The sequence below is a fragment of the Pygoscelis adeliae genome, unplaced genomic scaffold (genome assembly GCF_000699105.1).
Source record: "Pygoscelis adeliae isolate BGI_AS28 unplaced genomic scaffold, ASM69910v1 Scaffold120, whole genome shotgun sequence".
NCBI lineage: Eukaryota > Metazoa > Chordata > Aves > Sphenisciformes > Spheniscidae > Pygoscelis > Pygoscelis adeliae.
In genome coordinates, this window is record NW_008824032.1 from 6,404,737 (window position 1) to 6,419,958 (window position 15,222).

Consider the following 15,222-nt stretch of genomic DNA (forward strand, 5'->3'; position numbering starts at 1 on the left):
AGCTTTATTTAATAAAGAAAATGGGATTTTACCTGGGAGTATTTTATCCTTCGTTGTAGAATTTCTGTCTTCACCAGGTTCTCCCTCTGAATCCTAGCAGATGTACAGAAACAGGAGAGGGTGCATATGCCTCACAGGAATCTAGTTTTCGCTCAGCTGCAAGTCAGAAAGAGCCAGCTCATTCACTAGCGAACACATGAATACAGGATCTTTATACTAAAACTTTTATTTCTGTATTTAAAACTCCACCAGGGTTCAGTGAGAGGAAGGTATTTTAGGGTTAATAAGAAGTGTGTATTCTTCAAAACAACCCCACCTCCAAAAAAAAAAAAGTCCACAGCCTTCTAAAATATCTGTTTTGTGTCCTAAAATAAAGCATGTATTTCATGCTCTATAAGTCTGAGGTTTGTAGCTGAAAAAGATTAAGTAAATAATTCAGAATTTGTTGTGTTTACCTGTTAATAATTAAGCAGGTTAGTCGGTGTACTTTTTATAGACATTGAGCTTTATTTATTTATTTTTATTTACTTGGCTCATGTTCTGATTTTTAAATTTAGAGAAGTTTCTGCCAAGGAAGAGATCATGAGAGAAAAGGCATCAAGGAGTTAAGCATTGCACAGGAAGCAAAATCTGTAGGGACGCATAGTCTCTGGAGAGAATGGAGAATTGTCATCTCTTGCTTCCCTTCTGCGTTCCCCCAGACTAGTCTCTAGTGCTTTGAGGGAATTAAATTTTAAAGGTGATAATGATTTTTTGGACAAAAGCAGCATCTTTGATTCCTACTTTGTGATGCCAGTGACCAGGGATAGAGGAGTCTGTCTTTGTTACGAGGTGACATTTGGTTCATCTCAGTCAAAAGAAAGTTTCAGCCTTGTTCTGTTTCAGAAATAGAACAGAAATTTGAAGGAAAAAATAAGGTAACAGACACATCGTATATCTGATTTCTTGTCATGTGAGTGAGTTACAACCTGGTAAAAGGTTGTAAGCTGACGGCTATAAAGTCTGAAATCTTCTTTGTCGTTTGAGGAGGTACAGAGAGGCCAACAGCAGCATGAGCTGCTCTTCCAGACACATTTAGATCCGTCCATTGTGAGATTGCATCCTGCGGCAGGTGATAGTTTAGTCCAAGTGGATCAGTCAGGGCATCTTTGCTGTTGGTGGTAATGAACAGGCCAATAGTTTCCCAGGTTCCCCTTGAATCTCAGTATCTGTCACTTGAGAAAAGAACGTGATGAGCAGCAATATAAATCTGTGTTCTCCATCCAGTAATTTTTGGTTGCTGTTTACATAGTCTAGACCTAAGCATAGATTGAAACAGAGAATGAGAAGAGGTTTGGGTTCAGGTTTGGTTTTTTTCCCCTCACCTGCCAGGCAGTGATCCACCCCACTGCTAATCACATTCCCTCCCTGCCTTAAGCAAAGTCATTGCCTAATTTTTTTGAATGTTTGAACGGCTCCTTTGGCCTTGGCAGAGTAAGATATCATTTGATATTTTCACTCACCTTTTCCAAAGGGGAGAGAAAGCACAGGGTAGTGAGAAAAGTCAGTTGAAATGATTGGCATTAAAAGACAAAAGCTGCTGAAATGTGAGAGTGATCTTTGGATTGTATATTAAAAATCAAAGATTTAAAAAGACTGTTTATGTGAGAATTAATAGCCTGATTTTGTTGACAGTTGAAGTCTTCATCTGTTACCATGGCGTGTTTTAATTCACCGTCTGCATTGGTATTTCCTTCTGAAGAAATACACAGGCTAGTTGCTAGTACCTCTAACACTAAAAGTGCCATTTGCTTCTCATGTTCCAGGTCATGATTTCTGTTTAAGTAAAGTTATGGTACATAAAGTAAAGAGGTTAACCTGCTAACCTAAGGAGGTTAAGTGTTACAGATGTTCCTCTTTCTCCATCACGTGACTGTTGCCTTCAAAGGTCATTTTGTCCTGGGCCTAGGCAGTTAATCCAAGTCTTCCATGGAGATAAATATGGGCAGATAGTCTTTTTCAAATAGAATTTAGAAGTGCACAGGGAACTTAAATTGTTTTCTGAAGGACTTTTTCATGTGTAAACTGTAACACTGTTGTTTCTTTAAAATTTTTCCATACGTGTACGAAGCTTCCTTTCCTGCAAAAAAGCCAATTCATATCCAGTTCATTATCTTATACCTGCAGGCCAGGTCAGTGGTCTGCTTTGGGCAGTTGTCTTCAGAAATTATCCAGTATCTGTCTTTATCATGGAGTTTAATGCTCGTCATTTGATTTATTCCTTTTTTTCCCCCCAGACAGACAAACTTGACTATTGAAACAAGTTAAAGAGATCTCAACTCTAGTTCTCAGTGGACAGAAGTCCATATCACAAAAAACATTACTACAGTCAATAGTAATTGGTCTGTGGTTGTAAATCCAGTGAAAGAGGTTGAACCAGCCACAAAACCTGACCACTCAACATGGTCCCTCAGTTCAAGGCTGAAGGGTAGTGGTGAGCCTGTGTGAGTCAATCTGTTCTGCTGCTAGAAGTACTGTCCTGGAAATGAGAGGATTTCAAGCTCTAAGCCTGCCAGATTAGACTTTTCCATACGCATTAAATTCACACACAAGTCTCTTTTTTAAAGAAGAGCATTGCTGTGATGCATTGTCCGTTTTGCTAAGGACATACTTTACCCAGTGTTCGTGCCAGGTTGACTGAATCTCAAAAGAGACCAAGAGATTTACTGGTAGTCTCACAGTGTATCATTGTCTGAAACTCTTTTGGCTCCTATATTCTTAGCATTAATCAGCAGTGATTGCTTTCATCCACTTCCTACCAGAGTTTAGTTTGTATGTATGATGGCTGTTTGGAAGGAATTGAACTGGAGTGATGCTAATATAATTTATCTTATTCTTTGCATTTTGTTCTTTGAATATAGAGTCTTAAAAAGAGAAGATCCTCACAGTTATCATCCTATAATATTTTCTCCCCCCTGGGCAAAAGCTCCATAACCTTGAAAGAAAATGTAAATAAAATTGACACGTTCTTTACATATTCTTGAATGGAATGTATTTATCTTGGTCTCACTTAATCTGATGATAGCTCACTGAATAGGATTTTTTTCATTAGTAGCAAATGTCAAAAGGCCATGCAGTTTATAAGGCATTAACATAAGGAAATGAACAAGTATGTATAGTTCTTTCTTGTTTGCATTTGAACAGCATTACAGTATGCTGTTGTTACTGTACAAGCAACTGGCACAACAGAAGAGGCATTTTAAATTCAGCACTGTTTAAATTGTCCTTTTCCGTATTTCTTATTTTTGTGGTAGATCTCGTTCTGGTTAGATATTTTAAAAAGCAGAGTTAGTAGGTGTACCTAATTTGCTTCATCCTTGAAAGCACATTTTTCTAGGAAATTACCATGATCTACTTCAAGCCTCTCTGAGTATTGTGATCTATTTTGTGACTTTGAGGTTAGTAAGCCTATTGTGATCCTATGCTGTGAAGTATTCGCCTGTGCTTAGTATGTGGGGTTTAACTTTCAAGTGGACCAAAAGCGGTTTGCTGAGTTGTGTGCATAGTTTTTCACATCATTGATGTCATGTGAATGCATCAGATTTAGAGGGTATTACTTGATATGATATAATTTGAATCACCAATAAGCTGTTGATCCAAGTGAAACAATTCAATGTAAACATGGAGGTTGGAATTGAAAACAGAATGAATGGCCTGTAATTTTGGATAAGGTATGCTCTAGTAGCTGTTTTGGTCCAACAAATGACCATCTCAAGTATAAGGGTTGATTAATTTAAATCACATATAAAAACAGTTTTAAACACTATGTGGCGGAAATGTTGCCACTAATTGAACTCAGGCATTCAGATGTTTGGAAAGGATCGATTAATGATTGCGAAAATAAAGAAAAGTAACCATAACAGTTATACAGACTCTTGTGTAGCACTTTCTGGCAAGAATCACAACTGACAAAAAGATAGCTGTGTACATCATGGGTAGTTGTACAAAATTTCAGATGCTAGTAGACCAGAGGAGGGAAACTGAGACTTTTGACTTGGATTTAATCCTTTGCAGAGCTTGAGGAGATAATGTCTAAGCAGCACCATGGGTCTGACTGATCAGTGGGTTTAAAATAGAAAATATTTTCTTTCACCTTGTGATCAGTTTTTCTGATGCTTTCCCCCCTCTTTTCATCTCTTCCACATTCCCCAGTGCCACCCTCTCTTACTGGGCTCACTCAGCAGAGCCATCTCTCGCTGCAGCACATAGTGTGCCAGCAAGTACAGAGTGGTTCAGTTGTTAGATGAGTTAGACATTAGGCAAACAGCACAGTTTCATACCTAATAGTATCGCTTAAATCAAACATATCCTCATGCAATACATCTAACAGCATTTAAAGGTCAAAATCCTATCCTCGTTACTCAATATTTTAGGCCTTCTGTTTTGCTTCATTCATTGTCTGCGCGGAACTGACAGACTATTCCAGACCATGGTTGTGTAATGTTGGAAAGTGCTAACAGCTGCCATCCAGTGTGTCTATTCAGGCAACTGCAGACCTTATGAAAGCTGAAGCACATGCTACACAGCCTTAGTTCAAGCAAAATAAACCTTCCTCCCTGAAAACAGTGGAAGCCGCCATCGAACAGGCTACGCTGTGTATGCTCAGGACTGACCCACGTAGGCTGGAGGGGATTGCCATAGGGAAATTTTCACAAATGCTGAAGCTGGCGTGTCGTTTGATCGTGATGATCAGAGGTGGAAAGCACCCAGAAAACAAGAGGAAGGCTGCAGATGTGAAAAGAAATTGCAAGCGTGTCTCTGAGAAAGCAACAGAAGCGTCTCTGTAGTAGCCAGGAACTGGTGGGAAGTCAGGCTTGGAAAGGCCGCGTCTGAAAGCCTGCTGGTGTTGCATCTTCTTTGTCTGAGAAAGCAACACTTTGTGTCCTTTCTAAATAAGCAAGGGTGCTCCACAGAGCAGTTCTTTTCTGTTAACAGATTACTTTTAACAGGTGACAAATCACAGGTCTGTTACCAGATAAAAAAAATCATCTGAGCTTTGAGGAGACAGGTCTGTAGCAAATAAGTGCAATTGAATCAGTTCTGTAGTATGACAAAAGGGGTCAAAATCTCAGTGATTAAAATGTCTTTGTGGCTAGCTTTGAAAACCCCTCACCAGCGAAGGATTAAAGAATACCAGTAGGCTTAGTTAGCCCTGTCCTGCCACACTTGAGCTGGTATTAGCTTTGGACACAAGTTCTTAGACGGAAGGTCAGTGCTTGAGGGGAATGAAGGGATCTCGCTGCTCCTGCGAGGAAGCAAGAAGCCTGGCTGGAGTGGGTTCGGGCATTGTAATTTAAGTGAACTTCTCATAACAGGAGTTGGAAATTACACCAATCAGGTCCCTAAAACATATTCTGAATTGGTGGAAGTGAAGTGCCCGAGTCTTATTTTCAGACTTCAAAATACTTCCTCAGCTGTTTGGCAGCTAGTTCTGAACATTTTGGTAATTAGTGGTATAAGGTACTAAGTCTGCTTTTAATTCTTTTTTCAAAATGCAGCCTATAGAGAGGTTTTCTGAACATTTTAGTCATTAAAGCCGTTTATAGTTGAAAGATGTGAAGACTTTATACACAATTTTTCATTTAAAAAAAAATAAAAGAACCTCTTCAAACTCTTGACCTGTTAGAGTACTTACCTGTAACTTTTCCCACAAATGCATTGAATGGCAAACGTAAGTGGCAAAACTTCGGTTGTGACACCCATTTGCTTTTATCTCTAACAGAAATGAAACTACACTTAATGGAAAAACTGAGATTTGTTTTGTTTTATTTTAAGCATGGAATCTTATTAATTTGGTGTTCAGTTGTGTAACTTTTCTCTCTGAAGGATGTGTATAACATGACATTTTGGATACTAGTACATTTAGCTGATTTGTTCATCACCTATGTACTAAATGTGAATGTGTAGGACTTTGTTTTGTCTCCCTTCAGATAGCTATATGTGTATATTTATACAGCATTCCACCCGCTTCCCCCACTGAATGCCTAGCTATTTGACTGTTATGAAAACTCAAGGTGTTGTGTGTGCAAATCCCTAAACGTAAGCATTTCTTTTCTTTACAGCAGCATAAGAAAGAAGTGTTGAGAGCTGCTCTTAACCCTTTTGGAGTCCGAAGTCAAAAGGTAAAACCAAATGCTAGTTTTTGGGTTTCTGAAGGTGTTGGCATCATAATAGTTTGGAAATGCTATTTCCCTATCATGTTTGAACTGAGATTTCCCACAGGAGAAAAGCAGGGATACGGTAAGAAGACTCAAAACGTTACTAGACCTCTTTAAGAGCAGCAGCATATCTGGGCATAAATTATACAGGTAAGTTACAACTGGTAAACCGCAATTATCTGTTTTACTTAATATGAAAACATTGGCGTTAAGAGTCAGTGGGACTTTCAGTAGGGTTTAATATTGCTAAGGATTTAATGATTTTTGTCTCACTATAACTTGACAGTTTTTATGATATATAAAGTTTTTTCAAATTACGGTAAGACAAATCCTGTAGCTCTTTTCTCAGGCAAGAGTCCCTCAATGGGAGTTTTGCCTGAGTGAGAACTGAATGAGGTCTAAATAATTAGCAATTAAAATATTCAGTTATTGTGCTACTGTATATAACAAAGCACTGGAGGTATTAAAAATTGCTAATCTCCTCCTTATTAAAATGTTAACTGCTAAACATAATACAGTTTTGCATTTTCTATCATTCATTTTTGCTGTTCATTAGTAGAGGTGAAATGTTTGTGACAAATAGTCATTTGAACTTTTAAGGGATTGATTTTGTTTTCCTGGCATTTTAGTTAATATTTCTGACTGAGTTAATTTACAAGCAGAAGTGTTTGTGGAAGCCGTGGATTTTAGTCAAAAACTAGACAATGTACAGAGAGTAACTTCTGATATAGCATTCATGAGTATTTGCAGAAGAAACCAGATGGTTAAGAAGCAAAGTTGGTGAAATCGTTCAGTTGTGCACCCAGCTCTGTTAACTAGCACGTGAGCTGTTTATTACTATGCTAGTTAACGTAAGGGCCAGACTGTGCTCTCATCCTACTTCACTGCACAAAAGAATGAGAAGGAGTAAGATGCATCTCCTGGCTCCTTCGTCACATAGCAGCAGCAGCAGGATGTGTGGAGAGGGAGAATGATATTTGATGAGTGAGAAAGGAGTGGTAAGTGAAGGTGGTAACTGGTAGAGGAAGAAGGTGAATTACTGGAAGGATCTGGTGACAGGTGAATTTCCCAAGGGAAGGCGACAATACTGTTTCTCCCATAGCCACTTCCCGGAGTAGATTTTGTTACTTATTATGCCTAAAGTTTTTTTTTTTTCCTAATCTTTCTGAAGAGCCACTCTAGGCCTAGGCATTTAATTGTGCCATATAATGTTGTTGGCAATTCAGGCCATGATTCTGCAAGGAGTTACACATGTATTTCACTCATAGCATTATGAGTAATCCTGTTGAAGTAGATGAGATTAATTGCAGGACATAAAGTTAAGCATGTATATTAGTGTTTGTAGTAAAAGAGGTGTAGTTTCATTTATTTATTTATTTTCAGTGTGGGAAATTATTTTTGAAAATACATAAATACATGGGATTTTCCACCAATTTTGTGGCAATTAAAGACGAGGTAGATGGTAACAAAATAAGTTTTTCTGCTTGTTCCCCAAATCCACAATTTTGTCAGGTTCTCAGCTGTAAAGTGTGAAAAAGAATAGGCTGCTATCATTTTCCTTTTTACATGCACAAGTAAGCCTCCAGCTAGAATGAGATAATCATATAATTTATTATAGAGGAGTAAACAGGACAGAAATCAAACAGGAAGGCATGTGTGCTTGTGTGGACTCTTGTTTAAAATTTCATCAGATTGGTGCACACCTCAGACATTTTATTTAGTGATAAGATATGCAAATTCTTCTGGAGCCAGCAGCAATACTTTCACCTGAATGTCAAAACCGACAGAGATTTTTAAATCAAACCTCAACAACAACTTGTATTTTAAAGCAACTATTCCTAAGATATAACCACCAACTACAGATGAGTAAGTGCAGAATTGTTTTCCTACTTCCCTTCATACTATTTTCCTTCCTGTCTCTTTTCCCTCCATGGAGGAACAGGGTTGCAGGCTTACCTGTAAATACTGGGTGTAACTATGGGCAACAGTGCAGAGGAGCTATAAATTTATATGGAAGTATGCGGAACGCACAGGAATGCAAATTGAAAGTGGGGAGACTTACGGAATTAGATTTACCAGATAAGATATCTTCTGGTTTTCCAGATGCCTACATGACACCTTCCATATCTGTGAAGGAATGGGTAGTGCAAACTCTTCATTTCAACTGTTTTCTCTCTCTTCGGTTCTAGTTTTATTGCATTTGTCTCCTTAAATCAGAATGTGGTAGTAGAAGCCTGTGGATACAGGTTTGGATGATAGCTTTTTCTTGAGATTGAGAACGGAAATTCCTCAAGGCTGTGGATGTTTAGCTGCTGGGGTTTTGTTTTTGAGTGTACATACAGTCATAGCAGAAAGGGTGTCACTGAAAACAGCTTGGGATTTAAATGTTAGATGTGTTTATTTTTGGAGTCTTTGTTCAAGTCAGTGCCCACTGCCTATAAAGTGATAATCCTGTGTATTTTCCCCAGATTTGGTTCCTCCTTTCTGTGAATGTGAGCACATAACTATGTTCAAACTCTTCCATCTGAAGTTTTCCTAGGGCTTTTTTGGCTTGTTTTCTTCTTGTTGTTGTTTTTAGTGTGTGTACCTACTAACCAGAAAGATATCTGGGCTGAAAACATTTAACAAAGGGTAACAACAAGTATTCCTGTATCTGTGCATGAGTATATGTGTGTCTGTGTGAGAGCGCACTGTGGTTAGAGAGATTTTGAAAGATTGTTATTTGGTTTTGATTACATGCCTAGTTGTGTATGTTGTTCTGGCTCTCTGCATTCTCTTATATCACTGGGTCATTGTGTCCTAATAAATCCTCCTGTTTGACAGATTAAAATTTCTGGTCAGTTGCTTTAGTTGGTACCAGCCTCTTCCAGGTGGGATTTTGCTTTCCACATTTAAATAAGAGCAACATTTTTGTTTTCCTACAAAATGAGAAAAAGGATTTATATGTGTTTGTGATTAGAAAGATATGACCTGTCCATACAATGTAAGTCCCATAATATATGCTCATGGACCTGGGTCCCATACCTTTCAGGGTCCCCAGAAGTACTCTTTGTGGAAAAGGACTTCCAAAATACTCAAGACTTACTACTTGTGCAGATTTAGGCCACTGCAGAACATTTTGTTTACAACAACTAATTCTAGAACCTACTTTGGCGTTGTGGATACTTAACTCCTACCCACTCAAACAGAGGCACTTCAAAAATAATTAAAGTAAATTAATAATCCACACACAGAGCAAAGCCTTTCAGAAGGAAAGTGAGGTTACTGAAAGAAAGAATTTGCTTTTTTTTTGCTAAATACTTTCTTGCAATGTCTTCTTAAATAAGCAGCAAATGCTTTTGTTGGAAAATAAAAAGTAAAACTGAATCTTTGATTGTCATTTCTGCCATGGCTGATGAAGTTAAATCATTGAAAGTTAGAAAAAATCAGATGGAATTTGATTTTTCAAGCTGAAGTCCAGGCAGTAGTGTATTGCCTCTCTGCAAAATGCTGACTGAGGTAGCACCGAGAGAAATACAGTGGGTGTTGCAGTATGTTCAGCTTTAATGCACTGCTTTAAAAGAATTTGAAAGACTTGAAAGAATTTTGAAAGAATTTCTGGAGCTTGCTGGGGACTGCAGGGTAAAAGCACCAAAGGAAGGAGAACAGCCATGATGACACTGATTTTTTTCCTGATTGGCTATAGGGATACTCATGGTTTAGTCTTTCACCTAAATGGATGCACTTTAACCGTCTGCTTCAGTACTAAGACCATGGCTGCAGCTGTCAACATTGATACTTGCCAGCAGCCATTAGAGTTGTTGCTTGCTGCTGTATAGGGAATAATTGCCTATAGCTGATACCAATAACCTTATTAATCTTACCAAAACCTATGCATGCATGTTTGATAAATGGTGATATTGGAATCTGTCATATTCTTTCAACATCAAGCTTAACAGTAAATCTCTGCTCCTGCACGTCTTCCTTACATGCAAACTCCAAGAGGGGGAATTCAGCTTCTTTCTTATGTTGACATTACATTTGCTGGTTTTTCTGTGCTGAGTTTGATTCCAGGCACCCAGCAGCATTCCAGAGGGAGGGGTGACCAGCATCGCAGCCTGCACTGCTGCTGCTCTACTTGTCATGAATAATAGCCCACCGCGCTAGTTAATCGTTACACTAACTTTTTCCTGTTCCTTCATAGCTGATTGCTGCCCAGGGGACATGGGTTACTGCAGTCTGGCTGCCAACACAAAGTTCAGTGTTGCGCCCGCGTGTGTGTTTATGTTTACCTGCATGCATATGCATTGTGGTGTTCAGCAGATATTCTAGTAAAACTAACAATGCAAGGCCAGTGCACCCATTTGTCTATATAAAAGGTAAAAGTGGGAGAGGTAATGTTTTACTCTCCCTCCTTTACCATTTTTGAAAATGAATGTGAAAATGTTGGTCTCTTTAATCAACACACTGGCACAACAGGCTTCCTCATTCAGCGCTTTAAGAGTGGAGTTTCAGGATGCTAAAATTCTGTTTCTTAGAGCACACGTTTCAATCATGTGGCCAGCGATTCGTGTTGATTCGCCAGGGGCCGTGATCTGACACCTCCTCTATGAAAAAGGCAATGTCCCTGTCCACTGGAAGTGAAAAAATATGGGCAAGGAATAGATGTCAGTGAAGTCTTTTGAGATTCAGAAGAAGGTATTTAACCACCATGGTTCTTGCTCAGATGTATGTAGCAGTATTGATTGCTAGGGTGGAAGCCAAGAAGAAACTTCCCTTTCAGTCATTCTGATTTTCTTCTTCATCTTAAGTGCAGATAATCGTGTAATATCTGCAAGATGTGACACAGGTTACACTTGGCATTTTTGCCACATAGAACAAAATTTGGTATTAAAGTCTCTCTTCTATGCCAGTGAGTCAGCTTACCTTCATTGGAAAGAATAAATAGCAATTTTGCTGTCCAGATGTCAATATTCAGGTGGCCAGACAGATTAAAGTACTGATCTTTAATATCTCTGGTGTTTGTTTTGGGAAAGTTAATTTTCTTCAATGGATCGCTCAGGACAGTGAATTTTTTTGCTCCTCCTCCTGGTCAGATTTCTGTTCTGTTGTCTTTTTTAAACCCAGTAGGCACTTGGCTTCCCTGGTTTTCCATACAAGTAGAACTTGGGTTGACAAGGGACTAATTGTAAAAGGGAGGGTTAAATCCTCCATCTGGTGGTACAAGATTTTCTGTTCAAAACATTACTGTGTCCCACAAAGTTCCATAGATGTATCTTTCACTGAGTAGTACTCTGAAATCCTTTTCGCCTCCTCCCTCCCTCCCTCCTTCTTTCCCTCCCTCCTTCTTTCCCTCCCTCCTTCTTTCCCTCCCTCCTTCTTTCCCTCCCTTTATTTCTCTCCTTTTCTCTCTCCCCCTCTCCCTCTTTGTCTCAGTATCTCCCGCTTTCTCTCCCTGTACCCTCTTTCTATCGTTGAATGTCTATTTTCCTGTTAGAACTGAATCAGACATTTGTATGGTGACATTGTGGTGATGCTGCTGAACACCTTCCATGTGCCTCATTCATGTTGTAAACCTTCCAGTCAAAACCAACCTTAGGTTATGCAACAGTATGATTAGCAGAGCAGCATTACTGCATAACTCAGTGTTATCGTCAATGCAGGTTATTAAAAGGCCAACCCCCTCTTCCTCCTGTACCAGCAAATAAAATAGCGGACAACAAAATGGGAGACAGCAAGAAGTCAGCAGCAGTGTGAGCTGGACCATTTACATGGCAGCAGCACATTTTAGTGCCAGGTAGATGAGGTAGACAATTCTGACTCTGAAAAACAGCTTTGAGGCCATTTTAGCCATTCCCTCTGGTTGTTTTGAATCAAACCTGTATCATTCTTACTGATATTAATAAGACTTTGGGGACTATACAAGTCTCGTTGCCTTCAGAAGGCATATCTTAAGGATGGCAGAGAGAATTCATGGAAGTAGGCAGAGGGTCTTCTGAGAGACAGGCAGCTGAAAACTTGAATTTTTTCTGGCAAGAAATCAATATTGAAGAAAACAATAAAGAAGCAAGAAACGTTGCTACTCAATCACTCATAGAACATTTTAATTACATAAGGAATTTTCCTTTAATTTTTTAATAATCTGAATTAGGTTCCTTTGCAGAACTTTGATCGGAAACTTTTTCCTTCCTCTGAATTAAAATATCTTTACAATAATGTTTATAGGCACGTTTAAATGTTCTTTATGAGATGGGATTGCTCCAAGATCTCAGTATCCGTGTCTAAGTGTTCTCTTGTAAGTTATGTTCTAACAGTTTGATTGGGATGTGGCTAAAACACAATGTTCCAGTCCCACCTGCTTGGTTGGGCTATAAACATGAAATGAGCCATTTCAATATAAGTTTTAAGCCTCCTTGAGATTCTGGAGGCCACCAGACCGTATGTCTCTCAGGTAATCTCCTCCACCAAGACTGGAGGCTCTCATCGTTACTTCAGAGGTCATCAAGGGAGACTGTCTTTCTCTTTGCTGAGACGCTATACTGCAGCAGAGATTCAATTCATTCAGGGGTGACTGAACCTCCCTAGATCTTGGGGAAAAAACCTGATTTTTACTGAGGCAAACTCTGGACGTTTGAAAAATAGCTTTTCTTTGGTTATTTTGCAATTAGTTTTAAAAATCTTTTTCCTCCCAAGATTCTTCGTTATGATTGGTGAATCTGAGCAGAGATGTGTAGAGGCAGCACTGTAATGGGGAAAACCTAGTTATTTTCCAGGCTGATCCAAGTAAGCAAGCCCACCTTCTTCCCAGGGTCTTCAGAAAAGCATGAGGTTTTTTTTCCAACCAGGTATCTGGGGAGAGGAGCTGCACAGATTTTCATAGTAATGCCCACATCCATCTTCCTGTCAGGGAGATCTGCTTCCTGTGGTTTGGAGATCTGCCTGTGGATTTTTGAGGAGCGGTTACACGTGTATGTACCCTGAACATCAGTGGCCTGCAGGTAATCCTGTTGTCTCTGACTGTAGGACTGTGCTTTAGTAAAATAGGTTAATGTTCAGTTACCCAAGCTTTGTTTATGGCACTAACTGAAAGGCAGCAGCAGGTGAGAAGTAACTTAAATATGTGCTCTCCTGGTGTTGGCCAGTTGTATTAAGTCCTGTTTTCATTCTCCAGTTACGTTTTCCATAATGTATCCTTGAAATCATGAGTTAAATTTTCCAGATCCTTAGAGTCATTCTGTAGTATTTTAAATTAAGCTAGCTGCTGGATTTTGTATTCAAGCAGTTAAGTGACCCCTCCTACTTCTGCTCTCTTCTTGGATACAAAACCTTGCCAATTTTCTGAAGAATATATGTGCATGTAAGTAATTTTCATCTCATAATGGAGTCCATATTTATCTGAATATTGATGTCTTAAATGGCAAAAGGAAGAATCTACTGTCACTTTGAAAGCAGGTATCTTTTCTTTCTTGTTATGTAGCTATTAGCAGTTTTACATAGTGGTTAAACTTGTATTTACATGTTTAGATCACATTTTTTGGAACACGGTGTTGAGAGGGAAAGACATCAGTTACAAAATCTCACTTCTCTTTTAGAAGTCTTTTCCCTAACAACCAGTAACATGGGTGTTAGGGTTAGTTTGGCACATTGTTAAAGCTTGTATGTATTATTCCTACAAAGAGACTTTAGCTTAGATTTTGAAACCCGTAGAGTCAAAGCATGTTGATTGGGATATAGCTTCCAGAATTACAGAGCTTAGCCTTTAAATAAAATCTTACTTTAGTAACTGATACTTTGACAATCAAATACTTGGGTGTTTTTTAAAAACAAAAAGCATGATTTAGCTGAAGGTTTTTCCCCTTTTTTGAACAATTTTTTAACCAGAGATTTTTTTCTTGAAGTCTTGCCAATGGCAAAAGTAAGGAGGGAACATGTGGACTCATGCAGAGTGCTCACTAGGCCAAAAAAGAAAACGAAAAAAATAAAACCCCTAAGCTATGTCTGAGCAAACTTCACATTTCTCTGATATGAACGAAATGCAGAACTCAATTCTTACTGCTTTGGAAAAATCAAATGAACTAACCTCTCCTTTTACAGAACAATTTCAGTGTGTGTTCCACTTCCATTTCTCATTGGAAATCAAACGGCTTTGTTTTTCGGCACTTCTGCAAACTTAGTCCCTCCTGCACACACACAAACCCCCTTAAATCCATGCATCCTAGGGAGTCAAAGATTTAGGAAGGTACATTTTTCATAGTACTTATAAATATGTATAAAAAAAATTTCCCATCGCATGAATTTCCCAAGGGGATAACACATGAAATCACAAAGGAAAATGTTATGGCAAAAAGTAATGAAGTAAACTCAAATCGAGATCTTCCTTTTAGGAGGATGCAGACTGAAGTAACAACATTACACAGAGGCTGAAAACAGAGCAGTTGAAGTGGAACTGGTTTTGGATCCGAGGTTTTGCTTTTGATCTTTTACTAGTATAGAGTTATAAGGCAACGTTGGTGACAGCTTCAGTTGCCTCTAGAATCTTTTTAGTTCTGGAAGATACCTACTCATGAAATATGAGTAAGACAAGAAGTCTTCATTGTTTTGTTTAACTTCAGGGTATTAATTGTTAACACAGCTTTCGATGAACTAAAAGAACGTAGTAACTCCTACAGGAGACATTCTTGGGGATGAACCCTGCAAACTGGGAACAAATGTTTTTTTTTTTTTTTTTTTTAAAGGGGGGGGGCTTGGGGATCTCTTGTTTTTTTTTTTGTTTTTGCTTTTTTTTCTTTCTTTCTACATACTTGTTCATATAAGTAATCTTACGTTCTTCAGAGCATGTGTGCTTCGTTTTCAATAAGGCTGTTTGTAAGCTAATGTATCTTTTGGATCTGTGCCCCCCAGATATGGTGGTGATGGGTGCCATGTTAATAAGTGTAACAACAGGAAGAAACAGGCCTTGTCATGGTTTTTTTTTTTTTTTTTTAAAGAGGAGGGAGGTTGTGGTTATTTCCTTTATGCAAGGGCATACTAATTGAAGGAACTCTCA

The 15,222-nt window shown here is 38.7% G+C and overlaps 1 long non-coding RNA gene across 1 annotated transcript in view; it reads left to right on the forward strand.

Moving 5' to 3' along the window:
- Positions 1-15,222, forward strand: part of LOC103921507 — a 241,151-nt gene that overhangs the window by 56,743 nt on the left and 169,186 nt on the right. Inside the window, exon 2 of the long non-coding RNA XR_663851.1 lies at positions 6,102-6,161. This is a non-coding gene — a long non-coding RNA (uncharacterized LOC103921507). The remainder of the gene's footprint in view (positions 1-6,101; positions 6,162-15,222) is intronic.